Here is a 7,269-nt window from a genome sequence, read left to right as displayed (position 1 = left end):
CGCTGTGTACTTGTTCCGTCCTGTCGTGTTTTGCCTTATCTTCAGATGCTGCGTGTGAGCAGGTGTCTCTGTCAGCTACGGCCCGCGCCTACCCGAAGGGACCTGCAGTCGGTTGCCGCTTATCCTGCAATTCCCCTCTACAACTAGAGGATTTCTGTTATCCCCGTTTGGACATTTCCTGTAAAGGATTGAGGATTATGTTATTTCTGTTTGGACTTAAATAAACTCAGTTTCTGTTAAGTCGCTTTTGGGTCCTCACTCACCTGCATAACAATATTCCAGTCTGTGATAGCAAAACAGTCCTGTAGTTTAGCATCTGCTTCATCTGACCACTTTTTTATAGACCGAGTCACGTGTGCTTCCTGCTTAAATAAAGCAGGAATCAGGAGGATGGAGTTATGGTCAGATTTGCCAAATGGAGGTCAAGGGAGAGCTTTGTACGCGTCTCTGTGTGTTGAGTAAAGGTGGTCTAGAATTGTTTTCCCTCTGGTTGCACATTTAACATGCTGATAGAAATTTTGTAAAACTGATTTAAGTTTCGCTGCATTAAAGTCATCGGCCACCAGGATCGCCGCCTCTGGGTGAGCGTTTTCCTGTTTGCTTATGGCGGAATACAGCTCATCGAGTGCGATTTCAGTGCCAACTTCGCTCTGTGGTGGTATGTAAACAGCTACGAAAAATACAGATGAAAACTCTTTAAGTAGATAGTGTGGTCTTCAGCTTATCATCAGATACTTTACCTCAGGCGAGAAAAACTTTGAGACTTCATTAGATATCGTGCACCAGCTGTTGTTTACATAAATGCATAGGCCCCTGCCCTGTGTCTTACCAGAGGCTGCTGTCTGTCTTGCCGATGGAGTGTATAACCCGCCAGCTGTATGCTCTTAATTTCGTCGTTCAGCCACGACTCGGTGAAACATTACAGTTTTTAATGTCCTGTTGGTAGGATAAACATGCTTTCTGATTCTGATCTTCTCAATACAAACTCCCTACTATCTGATTCTCCATTGGTTGTTGAATGCCAAGTTCTTATAGCAGTGTTCCCATTCTGATGGTTTCTTTGATGGTGATTGGCTGAACTGTATTCTTCTGTCCCAGGTGATGGCTCAGAAGAGGCTGAGTGCAGGTATATCCTGGCATTTGTGAGCGGGTTCTTCGTGGCAGTGCCAGTCACCATCACTGTTCTGGACCGCTTCGCCTATGTAGCACGAGTGGAGGGAGCGTCAATGCAGGTGAGACTCTCTCTCTCTCTGTCTCTCTCTCTTTCTCTACCCCCCATCAATTCCTTCTGATCTTATTGTACTTTTTCAAAGCCCAATTCCCTTTGTAGCATAGGTAATGGAATCTTGGCATCAATCATACCGTAACGAGAGAGAGGGAGAAGTTCTCTTTATAATGGAAAATATTGGCCTCACCTCACTTGTTTTCAAACTCTATTTTTAATGCAAGTCATACATATTCTTCATTCCTTTACACTTGTGTGTATACGGTAATTGTTGTGAAATTGTTAGGTTAGTTACTCGTTGGTTATTACTGCATTGTCGGAACTAGAAGCACAAGCATTTGGCTACACTCGCATTAACATCTGCTAACCATGTGTATGTGACAAATAAAATTGGATTTGATTTAAAATACTCAAACCCATGTTTCATTTCGCTGTCAAACAGAATTAATCTAGAGGTATACACATGTAGCTATACAGGTATCAAGGTAAGGCAGTCAGGCAACTAAGACCCATTGGTTTCATCGCATTGGCTGGGTCTTGTCCTCCGTGTTCAGTGTTGGACGGCAACTTCAGCCTCTTGGGAAAGGTTGACTCTATACAGCGCAATAGCCTTGTAACATGGGAACTGAAGGGCCTTGTAGGAGCTCCATCACTGATGAAAGAAATCTGAATTTCTATGGAACAATAATTGAAATTCTTAAATAAAGACGTTTCAGTCAAGTCAAATTAAATGTCAATCCATAGTTCTTGTTTCCTTTGTACCATCCCTCATGACGTCCAATTACAGATAGTTAATTTGTATTTATATGTTTTTCTAAGAACAACTAATAGTGAAGATGGTTATTGATCTCTCTCCTTTCATCCTATACTACTACTTAGTGAATCAATACATTCACATGCTGAATTCTGTTTCCACTGTTGGAGTTAAATTTGCGTAGGCAGACAGTTGCTTTACTTTGCCTCTCCTCCTACAAGGCTGCTACAGTCCTCACAACACCCCTTGTCTTGCCTTGGGTTGCCTGCAGCACAATATTAGAATTGTTGACCAGACAGTCTTATTTTATTAAACTTTCCAGTGTTATTGTTTTTCAGTTTTTATCAATTCTAGGGTGCTTTCCAGCTAGCAAGTTAGACAATACAGCATGAAATATGGTAAAATATGACTAAAAGTGAAAACGATAACGTATCCAACTGTAACAGATACATTCCGCGACTGGCAGCACTCGTAGGAATATTTATTTTCAGCAGACAGATAAGAGATATTCTGTCAATTACCCCAGCAAGCATGAAATGGCCTGTGCACATCCTGTTTAATGAATCATTCTGCCTGTGTCATGTCACCCGCCTCTTGGAGCGGGGCTTCGTCACACACTAGCTCTTCGATAAAGTGACAAACAGTTTGTGACAAACTAAGTTGTAAGAATAAATTATTTCTGGGGGGGGATTTAATGGTCTATAGGCCTATACTATTATACAATAGTTGTCATTATGGTTGTTGTAGAATCCTGTGGAGTTCCATTTCCCACTGAGAGTGAAATGGTTGATTTAGTCTTGTTTGTGGATTCACTGGTTAGAGAAGAGAATTTGGTTGTGTTGTGTTTAGTAGGAAAATAATCTGGGATGTTCGGTCTGAACGTGTCCAAACTGATGTATTCTGTAACTCACTGTAGTAGTTTTGTGCATAATTCTATAAGCATGAGTTGTTGAATAGATTATTCTTGACCTTTGCCATGCCCCTGAGTTGTGTGGTTTTAGAATCTTATGAAGCTAGTTAGCCTACAGCCATGTCTCAGGACAATTCTGACCCCTGGGCATGTATCCACAAAGCGTCTCAGAGTAGGAGTGCTGATCTGGGATCAGTTTAGCCTTTAAGATCATAATGTATATGATTACCTGGACAGATCCTAGATCAGCACTCCTACTCTGAGACATTTGGTGGATATGAACCGTGATCTCAAAATCTGAACATAGAGTTGATAGACCTATTCTCAGAATGCTGAATGCTTCTTAAAATGCTTCTTGAAATGCAGAATGCTACAAGGTATGTAGATTCCATGACAGAAAATATACGCACACATTAATCTGAAATTTAATATGGTTGAGTAACCTTTCCACACCACTACATTTGAAAGGTAAGATGTTTTATAGACAGCTATTGTCAAGGCTCAGGAGAAGACCCAGATGCAGACAGTTTCCAAGTAACAAAAGTTTATTACAAAATCAGGGGGCAGGCAAACGACAGGTCACGGGCAGGCAGAGGTCAGTAATCCAGGGTGGTATGGCAAGGTACAGAACAACAGGCAGGCTCAGGGTCAGGGCAGACAGAATGGTCAAAACCGGGAAAGATAGAAAACAGGAACTAGAGACAGACAGGAGCACAGGAAAAAAGATGGTAGGCTTGACGAAAAACAAAACGAACTGGCAACAGACAACATGGGTATAAATACACTGGGGATAATGGGGAAGATGGGCGACACCTGAAGGGGGCTGGAGATAAGCACAAAGACAGGTGAAACAGATCAGGGTGTGACAGCTTCTGTGTTTTTGCCAACCGTATATGTCAGTTTGAATCAGTAGACACAGAAGGACATAGGCTGAAGCCATCACAGTATGGCATGGCAGGAGGATGCCACTTCTCTTTTCTGAGAGGAATATGTCACTTTGAAAACAATATGTCACTTTGAAAACAATATGTCAATTTTAGAACAGTATGTCACTTTGAGAACCATATGACACTTTGAGAACAATAGGTCCAATTGAGAACAATATGTTTTTGAGAACAATAGGTCACTTTGAAAACAATATGTCAATTTTAGAACAGTATGTCACTTTGAGAACCATATGACACTTTGAGAACAATAGGTCCAATTGAGAACAATATGTTTTTGAGAACAATAGGTCCCTTTGAGAACAATATGTTTTTGAGAACAATAGGTCCCTTTGAGAACAATATGTTTTTGAGAACAATAGGTCCCTTTGAGAGCAATAGGTCCCTTTGAGAACAATATGTTTTTGAGAACAATAGGTCCCTTTGAGAACAATATGTTTTTGAGAACAATAGGTCCCTTTGAGAACAATATGTTTTTGAGAACAATACGTCCCTTTGAGAACAATATGTTTTTGAGAACAATAGGTCCCTTTGAGAGCAATAGGTCCCTTTGAGAACAATATGTTTTTGAGAACAATAGGTCCCTTTGAGAACAATATGTTTTTGAGAACAATAGGTCCCTTTGAGAACAATATGTTTTTGAGAACAATAGGTCCCTTTGAGAACAATATGTTTTTGAGAACAATAGGTCCCTTTGAGAACAATATGTTTTTGAGAACAATAGGTCCCTTTGAGAACAATATGTTTTTGAGAACAATAGGTCCCTTTGAGAACAATATGTTTTTGAGAACAATAGGTCCCTTTGAGAACAATATGTTTTTGAGAACAATAGGTCCCTTTGAGAGCAATAGGTCCCTTTGAGAACAATATGTTTTTGAGAACAATAGGTCCCTTTGAGAGCAATAGGTCCCTTTGAGAACAATATGTTTTTGAGAACAATAGGTCCCATTGAGAACAATATGTTTTTGAGAACAATAGGTCCCTTTGAGAACAATAGGTCCCTTTGAGAACAATAGGTCCCTTTGAGAACAATATGTTTTTGAGAACAATAGGTCCCTTTGAGAACAATAGGTCCCTTTGAGAACAATATGTTTTTGAGAACAATAGGTCCCTTTGAGAACAATAGGTCCCTTTGAGAACAATAGGTCCCTTTGAGGACAATAGGTCCCTTTGAGAACAATAGGTCCCTTTGAGAACAATAGGTCCCTTTGAGAACAATATGTTTTTGAGAACAATAGGTCCCTTTGAGAACAATAGGTCCCTTTGAGAACAATAGGTCCCTTTGAGAACAATATGTTTTTGAGAACAATAGGTCCCTTTGAGAACAATAGGTCCCTTTGAGAACAATATGTTTTTGAGAACAATAGGTCCCTTTGAGAGCAATAGGTCCCTTTGAGAACAATATGTTTTTGAGAACAATAGGTCCCTTTGAGAGCAATAGGTCCCTTTGAGAACAATATGTTTTTGAGAACAATAGGTCCCTTTGAGAACAATATGTTTTTGAGAACAATAGGTCCCTTTGAGAACAATATGTTTTTGAGAACAATAGGTCCCTTTGAGAACAATATGTTTTTGAGAACAATAGGTCTCTTTGAGAACAATATGTTTTTGAGAACAATAGGTCCCTTTGAGAACAATATGTTTTTGAGAACAATAGGTCCCTTTGAGAACAATATGTTTTTGAGAACAATAGGTCCATTTGAGAACAATATGTTTTTGAGAACAATAGGTCCCTTTGAGAGCAATAGGTCCCTTTGAGAATGATATGTTTTTGAGAACAATAGGTCCCTTTGAGAGCAATAGGTCCCTTTGAGAACAATATGTTTTTGAGAACAATAGGTCCCTTTGAGAACAATATGTTTTTGAGAACAATAGGTCCCTTTGAGAACAATAGGTCCCTTTGAGAACAATAGGTCCCTTTGAGAACAATAGGTCCCTTTGAGAACAATAGGTCCCTTTGAGAACAATATATTTTTGAGAACAATAGGTCCCTTTGAGAACAATATGTTTTTGAGAACAATAGGTCCCTTTGAGAACAATATGTTTTTGAGAACAATAGGTCCCTTTGAGAGCAATAGGTCCCTTTGAGAACGGTGTCATAACGTTGGCCTCTTTGGGTATAGCAAGCCCCATCCCCCTCTCCCGCCTCCCCCTTTCCTCCTTCAACTAGGCTACTGTGGTCAGAGAGACGTTGTAAATTCCTGAGGATCTCCTCATGGACACACAGTATAAGAGGCAGAGTAAATTTTCATAGAGGACAAAGGAATACCGTAATTACTGGACTATTAAGCGCACCTGAATATAAACCGCACCTGAATATAAACCGCACCCACTGAATTATAAAAAAATATGTATTTTGTACATAAATAAGCCGCACATGTCTATAAGCCGCAGGTGCATACCGGTACATTGAAACAAATGAACTTGGTCACTATCTTCCTCTTCCTGTGCACTGAAACCACTGAAGTCATCTCCTTTGGTGTCGGAGTTGAATAGCCTCAGAATTGCTTGATCCGATGTTGGATCGTTTTCATTGTCGCTCTCGTCACTTTCATCCGGAGGCAAATACCCCGCTGAGCTCATGCTGCCCCTTCAACACGGAGCAGTCCAGCCTTTCGAAACCCGTTGATGATAGTGGATTTTTTTCCACGCTGTCAAGACCCACTGGCAGACTTGAACATAAGTTGCTCTTCGCATGCGGCCCGTTTTGGTGAAGGATTTCTCCCCACTTGTCATCCAAGCCTCCCACTGAACAAGGAGCGCCACCTTAAATGCATGATTTACACTGATGTCGAGTGGCTGCAAATACTTTGGGCCATCTGCTTTTCTTCCCTCTGAAAGCTTTTGTTGTCTTTTTGCACTGAGTCAGTTCCTCACGCTGCTGTTTCCAACGTCTTATCATCGACTCATTAAGGCCAAGCTCCCATGCAGCAGCTCTATTTCCTTTTCCAACAGCCAGATCGATCACCTTCAACTTGAAAGCTGCATCATATGCATTTCTCCGTGTCTTTGCCATGATGAGGGTGACAAAATTACTACCGTAATCAGAATGATGGGGAGTTTGAGTGCGCTCGATTTCCGTCACATTATGTGACGGTGCTCAGTTTTTTGGCGGCATGAATCTTGTGAAAGCGGGAAAAATCCCCAAATTAGCCGCGTCATTGTATAAACTGCAAGGTTCAAAGCGTGGGAATAAAGTAACGGCTTATAGTCCGGAGATTACGTTACCTTCCAACTCACAGAATTTGAGGTAAGAACAAATTTCATGTTCCGGAGAAAATATAAAAGATCGGTGAAGAATCCAGCTAAGAACTGGTCCGTTTGTCAGAACTTGGGGAAGCTCATGGGAGACGGTGTGGCCACATTACCATAACACTGTTTATATAATAGCCTCAGATATGAGGTTTACATCTAATTGTTGTATAAGATGAATGAG

The 7,269-nt window shown here is 40.7% G+C and overlaps 1 pseudogene; it reads left to right on the top strand.

Moving 5' to 3' along the window:
* The first annotated feature begins 853 nt into the window (after window positions 1-853).
* Window positions 854-7,269, top strand: part of LOC124040076 — a 181,311-nt pseudogene continuing 174,895 nt past the window's right edge.

This window comes from Oncorhynchus gorbuscha, linkage group LG01, assembly GCF_021184085.1.
Source record: "Oncorhynchus gorbuscha isolate QuinsamMale2020 ecotype Even-year linkage group LG01, OgorEven_v1.0, whole genome shotgun sequence".
Classification (NCBI taxonomy): Eukaryota; Metazoa; Chordata; class Actinopteri; order Salmoniformes; family Salmonidae; genus Oncorhynchus; species Oncorhynchus gorbuscha.
This window is presented reverse-complemented; position numbering and strand designations above follow the sequence as displayed.